The sequence below is a fragment of the Bos indicus x Bos taurus genome, chromosome 15 (genome assembly GCF_003369695.1).
Source record: "Bos indicus x Bos taurus breed Angus x Brahman F1 hybrid chromosome 15, Bos_hybrid_MaternalHap_v2.0, whole genome shotgun sequence".
Taxonomy (NCBI): Eukaryota; Metazoa; Chordata; class Mammalia; order Artiodactyla; family Bovidae; genus Bos; species Bos indicus x Bos taurus.
Window position 1 is genome coordinate 8,377,320 of NC_040090.1, and position 20,922 is coordinate 8,398,241.

The window sequence follows — 20,922 nt, forward strand, 5'->3', positions numbered from 1 at the left end:
TTCACACCCCCTACCATCTCTTCCTAACCTAACTCCTCCTCCTTCCTCATCCTGAGGTACCACTGACACTCCTGCCCCAGGGCCTTTGCACTTTCTAGTCCCTCTGCCTGGCACTCTCTGCTCCTGAGATCCAAGCCCTCCTCCAGGGGATCTTCCCAACCCAGGGATCTAACCCAAGTCTCCCGAGGCTCCTGCATAGAAGGCAGAATTTTTACCGCTGAGCCATAGGGGATGCCCCACCCCTTGAGCCCCGCAGCACCTGACATGGTTTTCTGACAGCCAGACATGCCCTGGGCTGCTGCCCCCTCCTCTTACCTGCCCCTGCCCATGCCCTGAAAGGTGAGTCAAGTATGAGGAGTGGGTAGAGGAACCACTGGCTCAACTCTCAGCTATAGGGTTTCCACTGTTCCCAGAGCTACTGTGGGCTAGGCTACCCAGAGGGGCCGGCCTTCCAGACACAGAGAATCTTTGAGTCGGAGTTGGGGATGGGGGTGTGGGGGGGCGTGGGGGAGGTAGGAGGCGGGGATAAGCTTGGCCACGCCCCAAGCTGGGGCCGTGACCTGACACAATGTCCATGCTCTCTCTGAACGTGTTTCCTCCTTGGGAAGAAGAGAACCACTGTCCGTGTTCCCTGAGGAACTTGTCTTCTTGCAGTGCCCATCGAAACTGGTAAGTCTGGTTTTTTCATTCATTCAACAAAAATTTACTGAGCACCTACTATGTGCCGGGTACCATTCTAGGTGCTGGGAACACAGTGGTTAGCAAAATAGCAGCCCTGTTGTCCTCATGGAGCTTATGTTTCTTGGCATAAACAACAGGCAGTTGAATGATGTATAGTGTAGTGTCAAGTGGTGAAAAAAGCCATAAGGAAACAGTAAATACAGAAAAAATAGAGATTGGGGGGTGATCTTTGGAGTGGGATGCTCAGAGAAGGTGGTGGAAGAGGAGGAGATAGTATTGAGCACCCAGCTGAATACTGAGAAGGTACAGGCCCCAGGCCCAGGATCTCAGAAGCAGAAAGCGCCAGCAGAGGGAATAGAACGTGCAAAGGCCCTGGGGCAGGAATGTCAATGGTACCTCAGGATGAGGAAGGAGGAGGAGTTAGGTTAGGAAGAGATGGTAGGGGATGTGAGGGGCAAGATGCCATCAGCTTTGTGGGCTAAGGCACTGGCTTTTGTTCTGAGTGAGAAGGGAGACTTCAGAGGACTTTAAGCGGAGGGATGACAAGACCTGACTGATGTTTACCAGAATGCTCCTGGCTGGGCAGAGCAGGGGAGTGATGCGGTAATGGCTGCTTCAGGAATGCAGGGGAAACACGATGGCGGCTGGGCCCCCAGGTGGGGGTGGGGGTAGGAAGAGGTCAGATTCTGGATATATTCTGAATGAGATTTGAGCACTCGGGACCCCCCTCCACACTGGCCTGCCTTCTAGGTCCCACCCCTGGAGCCGTCTCCTAGTTCTCCATCCCTAACAGGGATGGGCCTGCGCTCAGCCTTTCTGCGGGGTGGTGCTGATGGGGAGCCAGTCTTGCTCCTGGCTGGTGCCTGGCATGGCCAGGGCCAGGCTGCGTCAGCTGCCAAAGGAAACTCCCTCTCCAGAGGGAGGGCAGGGGATGTTGGGTATGGATGCCTAGGCGCACACACACTGCTTCATTCATTGGACAAATATTTACTGAGCATTTACGATGTGGGAACAGCTCTGAACCACACAGACAAAGCTCCTGACCCCATGGAGCATCCACTTTTGTGGAGGGAGAGAGACACCAAACAGGTAAGTGAGTGAGTGATATAGTTCATCAGAGTTCGGTAAGTGCTATGAAGAAATGTAAGGCAGGGAGGTGGGATTGGAGGTACTCCACCCCAACACTCCATCTTCTTTACCTGCTAGCTTTCCTTGTCTTCCTCAGCACTTGTGTCCTTCTAATATTCTATATGATTTATTTCCTTATTAAGTTTAAAGTTAACTTTCTGCATGCCCCCTCCCCAGTCTCCTGCAGGAAAAGACACCCCTTAAGGGCCAGGCTCTTTGTGAGTCTGGTTTATGAGTTCAGAGCATGAATGAGTGGGATGGGAGGGGTGAGGAGGAGAGCAGTCCCTCCCGACCCGGCCCAGAACCCTCCTACCCTTAGACCGGCAGCTCCAGTCCAGCAAAGGGACAAGGGGGGCGGTCTTCTTCACTCCCTACCTGGTCACCCAGGCTGGGTGTTGGCAGGTGGGTGGGATGGTGCAACCTGGGTTATACTGGGCACAAGCTCATCCTGGAGCCCACCAGGAGTCCTCCTGCAGTGCAGGGGCAGGGGACAGAAGTCTCGTCTCTGCCCTCCACCCCATTCCCTGCTGCCCCCCAGGATCAAGGGCAAAGGCTTTTAATTCTGCACAAAGTCCAAGCCAGTGTCACAGGTCTGGGGTCTTCAAGGCCAACAGCTCTCACACTGCTCCAGAAGTGAGGGGAGGGTCTGCTTGGCAGCTGCTCTCCTGTATTTCTCCCCATCTGATGTAATTGCTTTATCCTTACTGAAAACCTGTGACAGGGAGGCTTGGACTGACGGGCCCACTGGGACGCTAATGCTTCCCCAAGCCCCCTCAGCGCACTGCAGAGACGCTGGGAAAATGGGTCAGCCCGGCTTCAGGGCCCAAAGACAAGGAGGGGGGTCGGGGTTGGGACAAGAGATTGGCAGGTGGGCTGGAAACTCTGTCACAACTGCCTGGTGGTCTAGGCCACAGTTTCCTAAAAATGGAGGGGGGGGTGTATTTTGTGACAAAATGCTTAAACAAACTTAAAATGACTTACTTGTTATTGGACTTCTCAGGACCTTTATATGTTAATAAGACGTGTGATGCTAAGAGGAGCCAATGCAGTATTTCTCAAACTCCTGTCCACGGTACCCCTCTTTTGTGGAGGATCTTGAAGGACCAAGGTTCCTCAAGGTTCCTTTGAGAAATGCTGGTCTATGTCAACAGCCATCTGAGATATGAGGCTTCCTGCTTCCCTCCCTTCCTGCCTCCTTCATCTTTGCCTCTATTTTTTTCCTCTGCTAATCCAGCTTGCATAAGACTACTGCCCCCTTAAATCATAGAAAAACACTTGACTCTGCTGTGGGCGTTATGGAGCTACTGAGTTATGCAAATACAAGGAAATCAGACTTCTTCACCTGGCGTTCAAAGTTCCAGTCTGGCTTTCAATTTAGCACCTGCAGTTCCCCTTCCTTGCTTTGACCAAACCTTTCCCCTTACAGTCCCAGGATAGCTGTGGACCTTTGCTTTGAGCCTTTGCTTTGCTAGAATATCCCACTTTCCTTCTTTTAGGTCACCTCCTTCAGGTAGCCTTCCCTGATTCTCCCAGACTCGCCTCAGAAGGTGAGAACCCCTAAGTGTTCATTTAAAATGACTATAAAAATCACCCCCTATATAACCTCAGAGAATAATTATGGGCACCCAAAGGAACAAGTTTATCAGGGACTCATAGGGTGGTCCAATGGCCTTAGGAAGATTGGCCACGGGCCTTCTGACTTTCTCAAAAGGAGCCCTAAAGCATTTGCAGTGAATGTAATCTCAGAATTCCCAATCCAGGCTGGTCTTTGGCTAATTTAACTTTTCCCTTTGATGTTTTATTGCGAAAAAATTCAAATGTATATAAATGTAGAGAGACTATTACATTGAGAGCTCCTCCATCTGTCATCAAGCTTCAACAATGATCAGTCATGTTTCACGTCTACATCTACTCACTTCCCTGTGTCATTCTGAAGTGAATATACCCCAGGCACTGTATATTCTACCCATATCCAGCTTGCTACATTTTTCTACAATTTTTTACATAACCACAATATAGTTATTCCACTAAAGAATTAAGAATAAATTCTGAATATCATCAAATATCCAGTGATGTTTAAATTTCCAGTTGCCTTACACACCTCTTAAGCTTATTTTATAGTTGGTTTGAATCAGGAGCCTAAGGAGGTTGGTTGATATATCTGTCTCTTTTAATCTATAATCCTTCTCAATTCCTCTCTTTCATTTTTAAAAATAGAGTTTGTCTTTTGGAACCGTTTTAGGTTCAAAATTGAGAGGAAGGTGCAGAGAGTTCCTGTACATCCCGTGTTTCCAGCCTGGCACAGTCAGCCCGTTTTCAACGTCCCCACCAGGGAGGTGCATTTGTTACAGTCAGCGATCCTACACTGACACTTCGTAATCACCCCGAGTCCACAGTGTGCACGAGGGTTTATTCTTGGTGTTGTACATGCTGTGGGCTTGGACAAATGTAAAATGACATGTATCCATCATTATAGTATCACACAGAGTATTTTCACTGCCCTAGAAAGTCTGTGTCTTCTGCCTAGTCATGCCTCCCATAAGCCCTGGCAGCCACTGATCTTTTTACCGTGTCCACAGTTTTGCGTTTTCCAACATGTGATATGGTGGGATTCAAACGATATGATCCTTTTCAGATCGGCTTCTCTCACTTACTGATACGCATTTAAGTTTGCCCCCGGTCTTTGCACGGCTTGATAACTCGTTTCGTTTTTAGTACCGAATGTGCCACTGTCTGAAGGTATGGAGTTTATCCACCTACCTCCTGGAGGACATCTCGGTTGCTTCCAAGTTTTGGCAATTACGAATAAAGCTGCTATAAGTATCCGCGTGTAGGTTTTGGCATGGACATAGGTTTTCAGCTCCCTTTGGGCAAATGCGAAGAGCACAATTACTGGACTGAGTGGTAAGAGTATGTTTAGTTGTGTAAGAAACCGCCAAACTTCCTGGCAAAGTGACTGTACCGCTCTCCTTTTATTTATTTATTTATTTTTTAAAGAAAACGATGCTTGTCCTGTGTTTTCCCTGTGTGGACTTTACCGGTTTCATCCCCATGGTGTCCTCTAACTCATCCCTCTGTCTTCTGTAGTCCCGGTAAATTGACAATTCGTTTTTGAGGCTTGAGCAGGTACAAATTCGGCTTTTCCATCAGGAGACACACAGCGCCTGCCGTCTCCAGTCTGGGGATGTTAGCAGCTGTGGATGTTCAAGATCTAGATCCATTTATCCATTAGGGGTTGCGAATGGTGAGATTCTCTTTCTACCATCCTTTCTTCATCTGCAGGCAGGAATACTTCTAAAAAGAGAAATGTCCCTTATCTACGATTTGGGTACCCAGTGGCACAGTATGCATGGAAAAGGCAGGATAAATGCTTCATTCGTTCCCTTTATTTACCAACTAATTACCTTTTAACGGAGTGATGCTGACAGCTAACACTTGTAGAACACTTACAGATCACCGAATGTTTTTATCAACACTATCTCATTTCATTATCACAACAACCCTGTGAGGTAGCCGGGACAGATGGTGCTATATTTTTTATCTTTCATTTATTTTTTTTGCACATGAGCAGACTAAGGTCCAGAGTAAAGTGACTTGCCCACCCTCAGAGAGCTACTGGAATAATCATCGCTAACATAACAGAGAGCCCTAACTCTGTGCCAGACGCTGTTCCCTCAATATCAATGAACACATTTCCTTCTCATGACAACTCCAAGAGCCAGGGAGGGGGCAGTGATTACCCCCAGTTCACAGATGGGGAAGCCCGAGGCCCAGACAGGTTAACTAACCTGTTAGTAGTAGTGATAATTATTTATTGAGCACTAACTGTGTGCCAGATGCCTTGCTAAGTGCTCAGAACAACATAACACACTGCTCTGCCATCTGGTGTGTGATGAGTTCTTGCCAAGTGGCAGGTACATTGAGTCTTCACAGCAAGTTCATGTGAACGCTGTGTCACAAAGAGGGATACTCCTGGGGTCACAGGGCTGGTACGTGACTGGGATGGGTCCCAATCCGGCTCCAGGCTGTCTCATGCTGCCTCCAGCCGCCGCACAGCCAGGACTTGAGCCCAGAACTCCATGCCTGTGTTTGGACCTCCTCTTCCTCCACTCCCCGGCATCCAGAGGGTCTGATTTGGAAGAGAGATTTCTTGTGGGTCAGTAGCTGCCTCCCACCTTCTCTACCCACAAAGAGAAGCTGCCATGTTTATTAATTGACAAGGGAGGAAAGAGGCTACAAAAAAAGGGGAAGAAACTTCATTAGCTGGCAAAAGAATTCAGTGGTTTTAGTGCCTTCACCGCATCCTCGGATGTAGGGGGCTTGGTCCCTAACTGGTGTTTCCCACCACTTTTCTTCCAGAACTGGGATATGAAGCCCACTCAGTTATGCAACAGGTTGAGAGGACAGGGCGTCTTTTGACCCAGCAGGGAGGGATGGGGGCCTAGACCAAGAAGTGCCCCCTTTGTCCTGGGCACCCTGAGTTCCCATCAGACGTCATCACAAGGCCCTTCTCCACCGTGGCCTCAATAATACTTGTGCCCCTGGGTTAATGTCATTGCTGCCGCAGGCTGGCACGAACAGTCGCAAACGGATCTCCTTACAGAGATTCCCTTGCACGATGAGAGGCTGTGGCCTGCTTCCGGCACGCAGAGAGGCCCTCTGGAAGAAGGCAAAGGTGATGGGGGAGAAGACAGGAGGAGGATAAACAAGAACCAATTAAACCCTCAATTCGAGCAGAGTAAATGAATTTGACTTTAGGTGATCAAGAGGGAGAAAACTTCTAATTAGACACATGGCAACCCTGGGGCTGAGCAGGCTTGTGACTGCCCTCATGCCCGCCTCTCGTCACTTTTTAGATAAATGTTAAGGATTAGAATGAGATGTAATTAGAATCCGTCAATCCCGTACATTCGCTCCTGGTGGGGTTTGACGACTGCTCATCTCCTTTCTCTTTTGTCTGGAGTGCCCATCCCCTCTTCTCTCTTCTGAGTTCTGATTGGCTCCTGTGACAGCCAATCCCTTTTTTTTTTTCTTTTTCAAATTAATTTATTTTAATTGGAGGCTAATTACAATATTGAAACTCCAGTACTTTGGCCACCTCATGCAAAGAGTTGACTCATTGGAGAAGACTCTGATGTTGGGAGGGGTGGGGGGCAGGAGAAGGGGACGACAGAGGATAAGATGGCTGGATGGCATCACTAACTCGATGGAAGTGAGTTTGAGTGAACTCCGGGAGTTGGTGATGGACAGGGAGGCCTGGGCTGCTGCAGTTCGTGGGGTCGCAAAGAGTCGGAGACGACTGAGCAACTGAACTGAACTGAACTGAACTGAATTACAATATTGTAGTGGTTTTTGCTATACATTGACATGAATCAGCCATGAGTGTACAAGTGTCCCGCACCCTGATCCCGCCTCCTACCTCCCTCCCCAGCCAATCCCTTTTGAGCTGGAGGAACCCTCAGGCCTGAAGACCAGCTCTCAAAGACCAAGAGAGGGTAGGGAGTCCAGAGATAAGTACCTGGACCCAGCAAACTGGTCAGCGGTTGCAGACCAGAGGCACTTGGACAAAGTCTGTCCCACAGGTGAGTTTAAAGAATTTAAAATGTATTTCTGGCACTGCCAAATCTGGATATTTCACAAAAATATTTGGATTTTTTTTTTTTTTAAACATTGAAGATGTCAGTTCTGTTGGTATTCCCACATGGAGACAATTGACTCAAACTGAAGAGCAGCCACGCTCGGAGACAGGATACTATTGCCCCAACTCATGACATCTCTTTGTCAGGCCAGATTTACTGGTCCGGATGGTTATTCAGCCCCTGAGGCATTTGAGTGGTCAGTCTTCTAACCTCAGTCCTCAATCTCCAGGTGATGGGAGATGCCCATGGGTCCACCTGGAATCTCCCTGCCGCTTGTGCTGAGTCCTCTGCCTGGAAAGCGCTTCCTCGGCCTCCATTCAAATGCTACGTCATCCAGGAAAAATTTCCTGTCTCCCCCAACAGGAGTTGGTCTCTCTGCTCTGGCTCTCAGAGTCCTGGTGTCCACCCCAAGATCACACGTCTTTGGTGTGTGATGGTGAATCCACTTGCCCCAATGGGCTGTGAGCTTCCTCACAGCGCAGAGTCAGGTCTGATTTGCTCTGTCTCACTTGAAGTGCCCAGCGCAGGGCCTAGCCCAGGGTAGACACGCAGTGGACACGGACTGAAGGGAACTGAACGCTCCCTGGGTCAGGACCAGTCCAGGCAAACATCTTTGCCTCTTTCCCAGGCCCTCTTTATACTTTACTAGTCTCCTTTTTCTCCTCCTTTTGTAGGCTTCAAGCTTGCTGGCTGGAGATCATTTACAGAAAGATCTTTGGGAATTAACACATTCTTATGGCCAGGGAATTCAGCTTGCAATTGAGAATGAAGAGATGCTGTGCTTAACACAATGGAAGATGTGCTAATGGCGGACTTCTGGCATTGGACAGTGGACAGGTGTGGGCGAGATCCTTTTCAAAAGCGAGTAGTGCTAAGTGACATCTTCAGTCCGTGATTTTAATCAATCTACTTCCCTTACTGGGCTATGACCGGGTGTCACAGGGCAGTTCACTTGACCTCTCTGGACTTCAGTATCCTCCTAGGAAAAACGATGGTAACAATACTGTAGTATAAGTGCCTGATAATGAGGTTTTTTTTTTTTTTTTTTTTTTCATTGTAAGTGCTTGACCTTAAGCTTTCGATGGCAGAGGCATCCATTTCAAAGATACCCATCTCGATAAACACATTGCCAGCTAAACAGCTAGATATACAGAGCCACGCATGAAGCTCCCCTTTGGAAAAGCCCTGGGTGACCCAGAAGATTGATTGCGGGGGTGACCCTGCTTTTCCATTCCCATGTGTTAATTCCTATTCTTATGTTTTCAGGTCACCAATAAAGAGCAAACCTGCAAAATCCATCCTCAACCCCAGGTCCTCTCTCTCTCTCTCTTCCTGTGACCTTATCCTGTGGCCCTGAGCATGACATGTGCCCTCAACGTGTTGCAAGTAGTAAACCTTGGTTTTTCCAAAGTTCCCTGATGGTGGTTTCTGAGCTGCACCTCACAATTACAATAAGAACCACAAGGGCCCGTCCAGTTGCAACACTGGTTCCAGTTGTGGAAATGCCTTTGGGGCTCCTCACAAGTAGTCTGGGCCCAGGTGAGGGTCCCCAGGCATTTCTAGCTGCTAGCATCTCTTAATGGTGGGCCAAGACTGTTCACATTTATTTTTTTTTGGTACACATTTCTTAAACAGTGAAAGTTTCCATATGACCCAGCAATTCCATTCCATCCAAAAGAACTGAAAACATAGGTCACACAAAGATTTGTGCATGAATGTTCATGGCAGCATTTTTCATTATTCATCGCAGCCAAAACTGAAAACATGCATGTCCATCAGCTCATGGGTGGATAAGCAAAATGTGGCCTATGCATACAACAGAATACTAGTCAGCCTTGAAGCAGTCTCCTGATATGTATGAGAGGAGAGATGAACCTCAACACCATGACGTTATTTGGGAGAAACCAAACAAGAGACCTATTGTGTGATTCTACTTATAAAGACTGTCTGGAAAGCAACCAACCTATAGAGGCAGAAAGGAGGCCTGGCGCAGGGAGAGGGAAGAACGAGGGTTAACATAAATGGGTACGATGGGTGATGAAAACGCTCTAAAACTTAGCTAAGGTTACTAAAAATCATTTCATTGTAAACTTGGCGTAGGTAGATTATAGGATGTGTAAAACATCCCTCCATAAAGTTGTGCAAATCACCTTCTACACCCAGTGGGGGTGAAACTCACATGAGGTGGCGTGTCCAGCCCAGTTCTCGGCCCATCCCAGGGGCTTTGTGATGGTCAGTTCTGCATTTTTCCTTCTTTAAAGCTGTCTTTGACTCAGGACAGTTTCAGTGACCGGGGGAAAACACTTGGTGATTTCTGGTTTCCATCTAAGGCATTACCTTAAGGACGCTCGGCCTCACCCCCCAGGCTCTGTTGGCCTCCAAGACCCTTCAGTCCTTCCTCGTAGATGGCCTTGCTCCTGCCCCTTCCAGTGGCTTCCTCCACCCATGACACTTATCACCTCGTTCCTTGCCCATGGTGACAGCTTCTGGCCAGGCCTCCTTCCCCCTCACCCTTTATTTTAAATTACAGTTTTATTTATTTAGTGGCTGCTCTGGGTCTTCATTGCTGCACAGGGCTTTCTCCAGTTGTGGTGCAAAGGCTTCTCGTTGTGAAGCCCAGATTTAGTTGCTCCACCGCAAGTGGCATGTGGGATCTTAGTTCCCAGACCAGGGATCGAACCCGTGTCCCCTGAACTGGCAGGCAGATTCCTCACCACTGGACCACCAGGCCTCCCTCTTGCCACTGGATTCTCATTAGTCTGATGCAAGCTGCCAGGCTGCTCTTCAAGAGCCCTGAGCTCACAGACCTTCCCTGCCTCCCTAGCTCCTGAAGCAGAAAACCGAAGCCATCCGTCTGCAGGCTCTGTAGCTGGTTTCCTCCCAGTCTCTGATTTCACTTTCTCCTGCTGCACCTTCAAATGACTTTCTCCCTGGCTGGCACCTGGCTCCCCATGTTCCCTCTCTGCCCCTTTGCCCAGGCCATTCTTCCTGCCTTCCCACTGCCCCGGTCCCCATGACCACACCCACCCACCCCTGAGTACCAGCCAGCAGCCACACTCAATTGGAAGGAAGAAGGGGGTTGGGAACCAGGCAGATCCAGCTGATTCTTGACCTGGCTCTGCCACCCAGCAGCCAGGATGCCTAAATGCCCCAAGCCTCTGCTCCCTCATCTGTGAAATGGGTCTGATGTTAATATGCAATGTTTAGAGCTGGTTAGTGTCTTTCTTCTCACAAGACTGTGATGTCAGAGAGGGCAAGGATCATGAACGTCATACCTCCCTGTTTCTCTTCAGGATGTAGGCTCCTGGGGCCCTAGAACAGTCTGGCACAGGGCTGTCTAATGACTTGTCTGTGAATGAATGAATATCTTAGTTGGTTTTTTTTAGTGCCTAGTAGGTGTTTTGTAAATACCTCTTCCTCCCTCCTGCCTGCCAGTCTCCCAACAAGAATTTCAGTCTGGGGTTCAGACTCTTCCTTCCTCAGCTCTGTCCTTGCCTCGCCCCGACCTCCTGGCTCTGCTCCCCTCCAGGCTTGCCTCTGACCCTTGGAACTTGATCTCTTTGGTGTTAAACTCCTGACTTTCAAGTGTAGTGACAGATGGATGCAGTTACTCATTCATACATTCAAATAATATTTCCCAGGGCCCCGCTTTTGTGCCAGGCATGTTCTAGGCTGGAGACAGTACAGAGCACAGATATCCCGCCATCATGAACTGTTTTCCAGTGGGGGAGAAAGATGACACAGTCGTAATAATAACTAACTAAGCAAGCCGTCTTTTGGAGTGTCTGCTGGCAACGGATGCCACAGAGAAAATCAAGCAGGGAAGTGGGTGGTGGTGACAGTTTTGAAGCAGGTGTCAAGACAGACCTCACAGAGAAGATGACATTGGAACAGATGCTTGAAGGAGGAGCTGTGCTAATCCCTGGGGGCCGAGCGTTCCAGGTAGAAGGAAAAACCAGTGCAAAGGCCCTGAGGCAGGAGACTGCCGTGTCAGGGGTGGGGGGAGTAGTGGAAGGGGGGCCAGGGTGGTGATGCAGGCCAGTCAGAGGTCATGGTTAAGACTTGAACTTTTGTTCTGGGTGGAGGGAAAGTCAGTGGAGTGAGATGATCAGACTTACCTTTTCAAAGGATTCCCCTGCCCATCGTGCCGAGAACAGACCGTGGTAGTAACAGCAGTTAACATGCATCAAGAACTTGCTTTGTTATCAGGGCACAACTGAGTCTTTTACCCATTTCGGCTCATGTAATCGTCACAGCAGCACGAGGTGGGTACTGTTAGCCCCATTTTAAAGAGGGGGTTAAGTGAGGCTCAGAAAAGCAAGTTCCCCAAGTTCACACAGCCTGTAAGTGACAGAGCTGGGTTTGAACCCAGGCAGCAGTCCGGCCCTGAACTCAGGGCTCCTTCTGCTCTGCACTGCTTCAGGTGGGTAAAGGCATTCACAGCTGTGTGATCTTGGGCAAGTTACATGACCTCTCTGTGTCCTGGGATCCTCATCCACATGCCAACCTTTGCTCAATCGTGTCCAACTCTTTGCAACCCCATGGACTGTAGCCTGCCAGGCTCCTCCATCCATGGGAGTGAGTTGCTATTTCCTTCTCCAGGGGATCTTCCCGACCCAGGGATCGAACCCCAGTGTCCCGCACTGCAGGCAGACGCTTTACTGTCTGAGCCACCAGGGAAGCCACTATACCAACTTTAGAGGTTGGCAAGATAAGGCAAGGTCCTGTGGGTAATGTTCTTTGTGTAGTGGGGTAGGATTTCCTTGTGAGCCTGGCTGTCCGGCTTGATCGTCACCTCCCCCCGTCTCTGCCACCCTCAACTGCCACTCCTGCCTCCAGCAACGTGTGAGGTGACCCTTGAAGATGGGGTCTCACAGTGGGATCTTACCCACTCTTGCTTTTTCCCTGGGTCTCAGTTTGCCCTTCTGGAGGGAGGAAGAGCCCATGTGTTATGGCTGAGATGCTGCCCATCTCTACAATTTCCTGACGGCCCTTGGTAACTTTTGCCTACCCTCGCCACCCTCCTGCCCCCATCCCTGCAGCTCTGGCTCAGGACCCCCGAGAAAATAGAGCACCCAGGAAATAAAAACCTGACCACGCCCCCAGCCCTGACTCAAGTCCCTGTGATTGGGAAGGCGGCCAGGCCTTCTTATGGTTGGAGATGTTTAAACTCTTTGCACGTAGGGGCTCCACAGAGAGAGCTGCCTGCAGGGTCGGGTCGGGAGCAGCTGCACTGGCCTGGCCGCCGCAGACCCCCAGGGGCCTGAAGCAGATGGCTTCACTCAGATTCAAATTATCCACCCGCTCAGCTCCAGACAGGCATTCACCAGCCGTGGTCTGTCTTCCTTACCCTGGAGAAGGAGCACGGGAAGGAAGGAGGGGGTGAGCAAGCCCACCCATGGAGTGGGAAGGCCCGTGGGCTGGGGGATGTTCCAGGAACTGACCCCAAGGAATGTGTTTGTGTTTGGGAAAAGGGGCCTAGCTTTTGAGTCAGTGCTGTTCTAGTCCTGACTCTGCTGCTTCCCAAAGAGGTTGCTCTTTGGCCCTCTGTTTAGCTGTCTGTGAAATGGGTATCCGTTCCTCCCAGGAGGAAGGGGTGGTTCTGAGAGAAAGGCCTGGGGCACGGTTGACGGGAAAGATCATGCCCTGCTCAGCACATCCTTCCATCCCCGCACTGGCCATGCTGGCTTGTGACTGGGAGCTCCATGTGGGTCTCCCAGTAGCCTGGGGGCTGGAGCTGTGTTTGGTTCATTCAGTGTCCCCACTGCCCTGCACACAGTGAGGTATGTACTCGGTACTCCAGAGTTCGTTGCTGAAATGAATACATGATGGTAGGAGTTCACCACTGAATGTTTATTTTTCTTTCCTTTTGGTTGCTGTCAGGGCTGTTTTTTGACAAAATTGAGATTAATATAGTTTGTTTCAGAGCCCAGCCCATTTTATTCTCATGTTCTTTTCTCTCTTCTTTTGGTATCTTCTATCCTCTTCTATCATCAGTCAGCTGTCATGCAGAAAATGATCATTGTGTCTAATTTATACTAAAGTGAAGATGACTGATAGAACAATCTCTCATTCTTTCATTTCTGTAATAGCCAATCCCTAATTCAAAGGGACGAGCCTTAATGGCCAAAGGGAGGCAGTTCAGTGCTCCTTTCCAGGCTCCTCTCCTCTCCCCATCTTGTACATTTCTGGTCTTACCAAATGAGCTAGCTCAGTGGCTCACTAGGACTTCAGAGATGATCCTGGCTACCCAATGCAGGATAGAGCAGATGGTCCCCAGCTTCTGCTTGAAATGCCCCTAAACAGAAAGGACAAGTGGCAGAAAGCTCACTACCTTTAAGGCAACCCATTCCATCGCTCTGACTAATGTTGAAACTTTTCTCCATTAGTTTGTTTTGCCCTTGTCTGGCCTCTGGAGCCAGAGTCAAATGGAGTAAGTTTGTCTCCTTTTATCTAAGAGTCTTTCCCTTAAACAAAGACCTCTAGACTTGCTGTTTCCTTAACAGCCTGCATACACCTTCCTTCCACCTAAGCTTTGCTCCCTCTCTCTCTCTGTACCTTCCTCCTTCCAAGGTCACTTTCCAGTGTGAAGTCATAGCTTGCTCTTGGTTTATTTCTAGGGCAAATATGATGGGCAACACCTGAACCCAATGGCTTTGTGGTTCTTTTCCAGCTCAAGTTCTCAGATGTCCTTCGAGGAAGGTCTGGAAAGTTCTGTCAGCGTTAGCGAAAAAATAGCGGGGAGCCTGGTGGGCTGCAGTCCATGGGGTCACAAAAGAGTCGGACATGATTTAGTGAGTACACAATAACAACAACTACACATTGTTTGCTCACTCTGTGCCGTATGCTATTAGGAGGAGCTTCTTAAGTATTGTAATAAAATCCTCATAGTAATGCCTCAAAATAGACCTTACCATTATCCCCACTTGGAGATGGGAAAACTGAAGCACAGGGATGTGCTGTAATGTCCCCAAGATCCAATAACCGAAAGCAATGGAGGCAGGATTTGAACCTACGTTTTCTGACTTCATAGACCACACTCTGACCACTGAGATCTGCTAAACATTTGACCTGCCACATGCACACACACCATGTAGACCACACATACATCACGCACCACACACCCGTGCTTCCCTCACGCTTGTTTCAGTTCCTGATGTTCAAATGTTCTTCTCACCTTTACTGAGCTGTTCCATTCTTTAACACTCACATGTTACGTCTTCCAGAACCCCCTCTTCCTCTGAGCACCCACCTCACAGCCCCTGACACCTTATCCCAAAATTGGTTCCTCAAGGGTGGGGAGCCTTGTCTGGTTCCTTTTTATTCCCCAAGACCTAGAACAGGGGCTGACACGTCTTGTGAGCTCAGTCTGTCAGCCCTGTCTGACTCTTTGCGACTCCACGGACTGTAGCCCTTCAGGCTCCTCTGTCCTTGGGGTTCTCCAGGCAAGAACACTGGAGCCATGCCCTCCTCCAGGGGACCTTCCCAACCCAGGGATCCTGCACTGCAGGTGGATTCTTTACTGACTGAGCCACCAGGGAAGCCCTGACACATGTGAGGAGATCAGGAAATGTCTGTTGAATTTAACTGAGTCGACTTGCCATGGAATGTGGGAAATACCACTAATCCCCCAAACCTTTGTTTTCCCATCTGCAAATTGGGAGCAATAACAGCTGCCCTCTTCCTCCTGTGAGGGTTTGGTGGGGCTCCTACACGGGGTCACACGTGGGGAGGTCTTCTGTAACGTACACAGCCCGTGTATGCGGAGCACGTCGTGGGGTTGGTGGTGACTCCTCACGGTAGGTACTCTCACCAGGCTTGAGTGCCTTTAGCTCTCTGAGCCTCAGTTTCCTCATCTGCAGCTCTGGCAGGTGCACAGGGTGTTGAGGATCAAAGGGGACTTTATACAGTGTTAGTCCACTGATAGAAGAATGGGCTGTTTTCCATTTATAAAGCAGGGGACGCTAACTTGCTTGGCGTGAAAGGAAGAGCTAGCCCTAAGCAGAGACATTTTAAGCCTTCTCTTTTGAGCTGGTGAAGAACAAAGAATAAAACAGAAAGCAAGACAGGGAAAGAAACCATCTGTTTGTGGGCCCAGCATTCCCAAGCAGAGATGCGTGCATGTGTACACACACACACACACACACACACACTACAAAGGCTGGGGAAATTCTGGGAGATCAAGAAGTTCACTCCAGCCAGTGAAATCTCAGTGGGGACCTCATGGCCAGATAGGAGGAGCCCTGAAGACTTTTGATGCCAAAACTGCCTGAAGGCACAGGACTGAAGTGTCCTGGTATGTCTGACGGAAGAGATGCCCATGCCCTCGAGCTCAGAAAGGCCAGTCTGCTGCTGCCACCTGACAGGCCCCTTCCTCCCTGACACGTCACCCCCCTCTTGGAAGTTGTTCCTGGTGTTTATTGGGTGGAACAGCATTTCATTTTACATATATTGCCGAAGGAATAAGGCACTCTTCCAAATGCTTTATAAGTGTCAGCTCATTTAATCCTCAGTACAACCCAGTGAAGCCCTGCTATCATCATCCTTGTTTTACAGAGGAGGTAACTGAGGCCCAGAAGGTTGCAGAGCTGATGATTCTAACCGAGATTCCAGAACAAAGAGTGTGGCTGCTCCAAGCAGAGAAGGAATGGACGGTCGGGCTGCTGACTCTGCCCTGGAGTGAGGGTAGCTGTGTCTTGGAGGCTCTCACCAGGGCTCGGATGGGCTCAGGGCTCAGCATGGGGCCTGTGTAGACCTCTTTTCGCAGGCTAGAATGGGGGACCCCACCATGTTATGATTCTGGGACCAGCCACGGCAATAAGAGGGTGAAGGTCTTTACAGGAGGTCTCTGTTGCCCAAGACAGCTGGGTATCTGGAGATCACACAGGCTTGAGGCCCCAAGCTCCTCTCACTATGCTGCCTCCCAAGCCTCCAGGGCCCCGACATGCTTGGTTCCCCAGCCAGGATTGGTCTTTCTCCCCCAGAGCCCCCAACCCTCAGCCCTCTGCCCCCACCCCGACCATTTCCAGCAGACCTTTCCCACCTCAACCTAAACCTTGCTCTCCCCTAGTGCTTTTCAGCCCCCAGACTAATGTTTGTACATTCTAAGTCTCCAAGATGCCTGCCTTATAGCTCTTTATTTCACCTGTAATTAAGTGATTCATCATGTAGTTGAAATTTTTAAAATTGCTTTATTGGTCTGCCTATGTTTAAAGTGTAAAACTTGATACATTTTGACATACATTTTCGCTTATTAAACCAATACTGTAATCAACATAATGAGCGTACCTGTTGTCCCTAAAAGGCTACCTCGTGACCCTCTGTGATTCCTCCTTCCCAACCCTTCCCCCATCTGGTCAACAATGGATCTTCTTTCTGGTTGGTATTTTCTAGAATTTTCTACAATAACTGGATGATCCTAGAGTATAGACACGTTTTATCCTGTCGTATACACACTTTCACTCAGCATAATGATTCTGAGATTCATCCACACTGTTGAGTGCATCAGTGATTCTGGTTTTTAGCAACTGAACAACAAGTATTTCATTATCTGGAAGTATCATCATTTGTATATCCATTTATCTGTTGATGGTTGCCAGGGTTAATTCCAAGTTTGGCCTATTACAAATAAAGCTTCAATTAAGTTTGTGTATAGGTCTTCATATGAACATAGGCTTTAATTTCTCTTGAGTAAGTATCTAGGAGTGCAATGGCTGGATCATATAATTGGTACATGCTTAACTTTTTACCTCGGAGAAGGCAATGGCACCCCACTCCAGTACTCTTGCCTGGAAAATCCCATGGATGGAGGAGCCGGGTGGGCTGCAGTCCATGGGGTCGCTAAGAGTCGGACACAACTGAGCGACTTCATTTTCACTTTTCACTTTCATGCATTGGAGAAGGAAATGGCAACCCACTCCAGTGTTCTTGCCTGGAGAATCCCAGGGACGGGGGAGCCTGGTGGGCTGCCGTCTTTGGGGTCGCACAGAGTCGGACACGACTGAAGTGACTTAGCAGTAACTTTTTACCCAGCTGCCAAACTTTGCCGAAGTGGCTGTACCATTTTACACTCCTGCCAGCAGCGAATGAGAGGCTTAATCCAGCTGCTTCCTCAGTCGGGATGGGCAGTCCCTTTGGTTGTAGCCATTTAAATAAAGGTGTGATGGTATCTCACTGTGATTTTAGTTTTCATTTTCCTAATGATTTACTGATGTTGAGCATCTTTTCATTTGCCTGTATACATCCGTATATCTTTGGTGAGATGTCTGTTCAAGGGTTTTACCCACTATTATTATTTTTTAAATTGGGTTGCTGTAGTTATGATGTTAAGATCTTTCTCTACTATGAGAGTGAAAGGTCTCTGAGGGTGGGGGCCATGTCTGCTCTGATCAAGATTACAGCTGGGGCTTCAAGACACAGCACAGTGCCCGGGATAGTCAGCACTCAATAAATGTTCCGTAAGTTTTGAATGAATTAGTAAATGAATGAATGAAAGAGGGACATTTCCGTGTGTGGCTGGAATGGAGCGAGGTCAGGAGAACCAGTGAAAGCCTGAGGAGAGGGGACAGGTTGGGTCAGCAGAGAAGGGGAGAAGCAGAAGATAAAAGGATAGGATGAACCTGGAGACTGAGGATGGGGCCAGGTGAGGCCGCTTCCACACCTGGCTTTGGATCCTCCAGGGTGGTCAGAAGCTGTTATGCAGAGCTAATTCTACCTGAAGTGTCAAGGACTTCCAGGGCCACTGCAGGCCTCAGTCTCCCCCTCTCCATCACATCCGTACTCCAGTAGCCGGGAGGGTTGTCCCAAATGAGTGGCTGACTCGCTAATGGGGGAAAGGACAGGCCTGATGAGAGACTTGTGGGGGACTTTAGGGCTGAATTCAGTCCCAGCTGCGTGCCCTGCCCAGATTGAACAGTCCCAGACTTTAAATGTGAAATAGTGTTGCCTCGAGGGCTGAACTGACCCCATAACCATGAGACTGAAAACTTGCCAGCTTCCTGCAAGACGAGACTGGAGCCCACAGAGGAAACTCTCCAAGTAGTCTCAACACCGAGGTCCCTTTCCCACCTCTTTACTCCCCCTTGGCAGAGCAGTTCTCATGCACATGGAAGACATCACGTCTAGACTTTTAGAGTTATCTCCCAGTGAGCTTATGCACCAGTCACTGGGCTGTGGCTGGGTGGCAAAAGCTTAGTGAAAAGCAAGCATTTACAATAGGCCATGAGTTCTGTAACCCTGCTTGGCTATCTTCTTCATTTTTAATATCTGCTGCGTCTCAACAGGAGGATGGCTTGAAGGTTCAGGGCCAGCCCCCTGGGGCTCAGGGCTGGAGAACAAGGTCTCCTGGCCCCCAGCACGGACCCCACAGTCCTCTCCCCAAGCCCCAGCTCTGAGGACCCAGCAAGCTTTAGAAAAGCAGATTTGTGTGCAGAGACCCTAGGAGAGTTCAAACTTCTAGAAGCCTGCAAGGCCTTGGTGATCACCCCAAATTCCAGGAAGATCCCCTGGAGAAAGAAGTGGCAACCCACTTTAGGATTCTTGCCTGGAGAATCCCATAGACAGAGTAAGCTGGTGGGCTACAGTCCATAGGGTCACAGAGTCAGACATGACTGAGTGACTAACATTTTCACTTTCACAGAGTTGAAGCAGTGAATTCCACCATGCTGTTGAAGAAATCAAGAGGGAGTTGAACAAATGTGGTCATTAGTGCTATTTTCTAGATATTTCTAGCTCTCTGTTTTCTGGGGATATGGTAGGGTTGTACTTCCTGGACCCCTTGTTGTTGGCTGAAGTCATGTGACTATTCTGACCAATGGATTGGGAGCTGAAGTGATGTGGGTCACCTCCAGGCTAGGGCATTTAGTTGCAGATCTAAGGCCTTCCAGAACATTTTTTCCCTCTGCCATTGCAACCAGCAATATGGGAGATGATGGCTGCCCCATTAGTCTGGGTTCCTAAGTGAGAAGGACATGGGCAGATACAGAAAAGAACTAATCCTGTAGGGCATCTCCTGTGCTTCAAGTCAGTTACATGAAATATCTCAATTTGCACAACACTTCAGGAAGAAGAAGGTGGAGCCATCACTGGTATGGTCATGATTGTCATTTTCCAGATGGGGAGACTGAAACTGGAGAGGGAATTGGTCCATCTGACATCTCCCAACTGAGATAGAATTTGAACACAGGTCTCTGATGGAAAAGTCCTTGCTTTTTCCAACACATGCCACTGTCTGAATTGCCCAATAATCACGTAGTGACTTCTGTTACCTGCTTCTGGGGTTGAGGTCTTTGGGGCTGGAGCCAGAGAGTGAGGAGACCCTAAGATCCTGGACACAGCCAATCCATTTATGGATGCTTCCTTCCTTCATCCATCCACGTCCATTCAGACAGCTAGTACTTACTGAGCATTTACTATCAGGTCTGTCTGTCATGGCAGGAACTCCTGACCAAGCCTGGGCCAAGGATGGGGAGAAGAATCATGAATCAGTGAAAGGTGGAGCAGAGAAGCAGGGAGCTGTGTTATTAAGGACAGAGACTGCCATGGACGGGGCTTACATGGAGTGATGGGGCTCAGGGTGAACAGCAGCAGTATCGAGAGCAGTAGTCATCATCTGCTGAGCGCCAACTATGAGAGGCTAAGGGTGCTTCCCATAAAGCATACTTCCTGCTCACAACCAACCTCTGACATCACCCTTGTGAGCCACATGTTACAAATAAGCAAACTACAACTCAGAGAATTGAAGTATGAATAATTTGTTGAAGGTTACACAACCAGTGATTAGTAGGGTCAGGATCTGAATCCATATCTGTCTGTTCCAAAGCCAATGATCTTAGCCCATAATATACCCTGTTTCTCCTTTTGAACTGATGATGGGCGTCCATTCAATGACCCTGCATGTTAGAGAAGCATACCCTTCCTCCAAATGGAGATAAGCCCAGCTTGACAAGTTGGAGGTCTGTTTTTCATTTTGTGAAGGACAGGTGAGAACACAGTCATAAAGTGAGTCCATAGTCACTCACTCACAGTCAGCGTGAGTTCGGGAAATGGCAACCGAGGGGTCACTTGCTAATAAACTTCAAGTAATAAGTCGAAGAGCCAGAGGATAGTCAGGCCTATCTGACTCCGAAGCAGGTGACACTCTTGTATCTGTTGGGATTCTCCATCTACCTTTGACCCATGCATTCCTTCTGCCATTCAGTCACTATTCACTGAGAATCTACTATGAGCAGGGTGGTGGTGGTGGATTAGTCACTAAGATGTGTCCAACTCTTGCGACCCCATGGACTGTAGTCTGCCAGGCTCCTCCATCCATGGGATTCTCCAGGCAAGAATATTGGAGTGGGTTGCTATTTCCTTCTCCGGGCCCAACCCAGGAATCGAACCTGGGTCTCCTGCACTGCAGGCAGATTCTTGACCAACTGAGCTATAAGGGAACAGGGTTCCATGCTCATGCCAAGGACATGATGAACCGATT

At 49.0% G+C, this 20,922-nt stretch overlaps 1 long non-coding RNA gene across 7 annotated transcripts in view; it reads left to right on the plus strand.

Moving 5' to 3' along the window:
- LOC113905372 overlaps window positions 1-17,098 on the plus strand; it is a 42,220-nt gene extending 25,122 nt beyond the window's left edge. For 3 of the 7 annotated variants that reach the window (XR_003514644.1, XR_003514650.1, XR_003514648.1), the window contains 3 exons: window positions 609-669; window positions 8,123-8,285; window positions 8,715-9,013. This is a non-coding gene — a long non-coding RNA (uncharacterized LOC113905372). Of the gene's footprint in view, window positions 1-608; window positions 670-7,240; window positions 7,392-8,122; window positions 8,286-8,714; window positions 9,014-16,004 lie in introns of those variants that run through there. The other 4 variants (XR_003514645.1, XR_003514647.1, XR_003514649.1 and 1 more) reach the window with 4 other exon arrangements.
- Window positions 17,099-20,922: the final 3,824 nt, after the last annotated feature.